This window comes from Myotis lucifugus, unplaced genomic scaffold (assembly GCF_000147115.1).
Source record: "Myotis lucifugus unplaced genomic scaffold, Myoluc2.0 scaffold_8, whole genome shotgun sequence".
In the NCBI taxonomy this organism is placed as follows: Eukaryota; Metazoa; Chordata; class Mammalia; order Chiroptera; family Vespertilionidae; genus Myotis; species Myotis lucifugus.
This window is the reverse complement of record NW_005871056.1, coordinates 6,551,640-6,554,817: the sequence shown is the minus strand read 5'-3', so window position 1 is coordinate 6,554,817 and position 3,178 is coordinate 6,551,640. Positions and strand designations below refer to the sequence as shown.

The 3,178-nt window shown below is 48.8% G+C and overlaps 1 protein-coding gene across 1 annotated transcript in view; it reads left to right on the top strand.

The window, feature by feature from the left end:
- KY (kyphoscoliosis peptidase) overlaps positions 1–3,178 on the top strand; it is a 42,687-nt gene that overhangs the window by 28,314 nt on the left and 11,195 nt on the right.

Genomic DNA, 3,178 nt, shown 5'->3' with positions numbered 1-3,178 from the left:
AGATAGGCAGATAAGGAACTCACTCAGGTTCGGGTTCAATCACTCCCAGGAGCTGTGTGTCCCATAAGACAGATTCAAGACTGGTGGGAGCCGCTCTGATCCGCATCAGTTCCTGTACGGAATTCTTGAGCAAATAAGTTAAACAGGACAGAATCAACCAACCCAGGCACTCACTTTAAACCCCCCTCAACCCAATCACAAACCCCGCTGTCCAACTCTGCAGGTACAGAGAGATGTGTTTTTTCAGGCACCAAGACATCGGGGAACTAGCCATCAAACCAAGTTTAGCATCTGGCTTCAAAATTTCTTATTTTACTAGACATCCACCCACTCAACTGATTCCTGGCCTCACCCCCAGTGCTTGCCTCCCACATCCCCCATCTCCATCGCCATGTGCCTGCCCCTCCTGCTCCTCCCCTCCCCGGCCTCAGGGCCCACCCCTGCGACCACAGAGGCAACCAGGGCAGGTCGGGTGCAGAGGATACCAGCCCCTCCATTTCCATTCACTCAGCCAGAGCAGCCCTCACGACCCCTAACGTTCCCACTGCCACCCCACCCCAGACCTAGGTCCCCCCACGTGCCTTTGGGCCCCTTAAGGAGCTGGGATCCCCTCCAGGCCCCTGCCCAGGCTCCTCTGGCCCCAGGTTCCTGAACAAGACTGCCCTGGAAAGTCCTCCAGAATCCGACCCCAGCCACCCTTCCAGGCCTGCGCCCTTTGAGGCCGCCCACACCTCCAGAGCTCATGGCGCCCCTCTCCCTAATGCTCCTTCCAGGCCCCGCGCCAGGACGTCATCAGCACACCTCATCCACACGCTCCTGTCTTGCCTTATGCTTTTACTGAATACGTTTCTAAATTAAAAATATACTTGTTAATTGTAGGTGATGTGTAAAGTGCACAGAAGCAAAAAGAAGCAAATTAAATGACTCTGAATCCTACCACATACAGATAACATTGTCATATGCCTCCCTGGGCTTTGTTCTCCCATAGAGGTGCGAACCTGTGTTCATTTCCTCTCATTCCTCTCACATGTCCACAGGGCTTATATGTCTTCGCATATTGTTTGTCTCTCTTTCTCTTTCTCTTTCTCTCTCTCTCTCTCTCTTCCTCCCTCCCTCCCCTGTGACCACCCATCTCATAATCCTACACACCGTGGGCCCCCAAAGTCAGGAAAGGACAGGATATTCCAGGATATTCCAGCAAACGTCTACAAAAATGGGCCTTATTCTCTTTTAAAATATGGAATAACCATCAATCTGACTGCAGCTCTATTTGTGTGTAGCATCTTCCAGACCTTAATTCTTTTCATCTTAATTTGTATTTGAAAACATTCAGGGTTTTTAAATCATAGAACATGTCCTTCTCTACCCAACACAAGCTTTCTAGCATAGAGGGCTAGAGGAGGGCCAGACTTGACGCCAGAAAGACCCCCCGGTCCTCAGTTCACCGGTCTTTAATTTACACGGGTCAGTTCCATGACTTTGGGCAGGCACTTAATTCTTGGCGCCTCAGTGTCCTCATCTGTACACTGGGTCTGTGCTGCCTGCTGGCAGGACTGCAGGACTAAACAAGAACATGCAGTTTGGGGTGGATGACCTAGCTTTGGGATTGTTGTGTTTAAGCTTTCTTGTCCCTCTTGAGTACAGAAGTGCTTTTGCTCTGTGGACCTCTCCCACAGACCCAGGCAGACTCCCAGCGACTCAGGAAACTGACACTTGCCTGGAGTGAAACCGTCAGCTTTTGGCCTGGTCCAGATGCTTAACAATGGCCCTGTTCTGGCCTGCAGCTGATCATTAAAACACATTCCAACACTTTACATCATTTAAAGTTAGGCCCCAACGTGCAAGACTCCTCACGTTTGCCAGGGGTGTTTAACAATAGCTCACAGTTCCATGAATTCTTTTAACTTTTGCTTTAAAGATCAGTAACCTCATCTATGCATCACTTCCCTACTTCCCCTTACCTTTAAAATAACTGTCGAAGGTTTGGTAAATTCATTAGCTCATTCCTTAATAACCGAAGACAGGTAATCCAGAGTTGCTGATTTATCCCTGCCTAGTTGTCAGAATGTTCTCTTAGCGAGAGCTGTGCCCGCACGGCATCGTTACAGCTGCCAGTCCACTCTGCCTCCCTGCAATGGCCTCATTAAAGACTGATTTAATAAAGTAATTTGGTGGGGAATTCGGATATTTTCACAACAGCCTTCATTTCCTCGTCGTCTTTCCCAGGTAACCGACGTGAGGTTATTTGTTGATGCTATTGCTTGTAACTGCTGGTCCACTTTCTTTCTGACTTTCTATCATCCGGCATTAATGTCTTTCCTTTTGCCTCAATTGTCACAGCCTTAATGAATTCTGCTTAATTTCCTTGCAGGGCCCAGTTTAATTCCCCAGATCCCTGGCCCTAAGTCAGCCTCCAGTACCTTCCTTGCTCCGTTATCACAGCTCGAGCACCAGCTAGCAGATTTTCCAGGGACTTTCGATAAAGCCAGGAGCTTATTACCAGTCTGAGGCTTTGATGCTGAGGGACTGATTGTCACCCGTCAGATGTCAGTCAGTTTTCCATCCATCCATCCTTCAGCTGTCACAGAGAGCACGCGCAGTGACATGCTTCTGCCTTGCATGATGTCCTGGATGATCCCAAAACATCTCATGTCCCCAAAGGCCTCAAAACTGGAGAGCAGCCTTCTCAGCTCCCTAAAGAGGCAGATAGATACCAGGGTAACCTTAAATTATCCCCAAGTCTGACTTTGTCATATAAGGCCTCCAAAAGAGACATCTAACATCCTCCATCTTTGCAGATTCATCAACTATGAATGATATCACTATAGCAAACCACCCTTTCATTTTGCTCTGTATACCACCCATAAGTTTATAGATTAAAACATAACTTGGTGAACAAAAGGGCTGGTGCAAGGCAAAGCCTCCCAAACTGGGCATTAGGACAACTAAGTGCTGGAGCTGCACTGGCCACTGACTGGCTGTGTGTCCCCAGGCAAGTCGGCCTCCTTCTCTGAACCTCTGTCTCCTCACCTGTTGGAGAGGAGGCCCCTGAGGTCACGTGACCTCGGAGGCTCTAAACAGGGCCTTCAAGAAAGAGTTATTACTGTGATTACACTTCCTGACTTCACCATAAGGGTGATGTGAGAAAGAAATGGCCCTGCTGTGTAGCTCAGTGGGT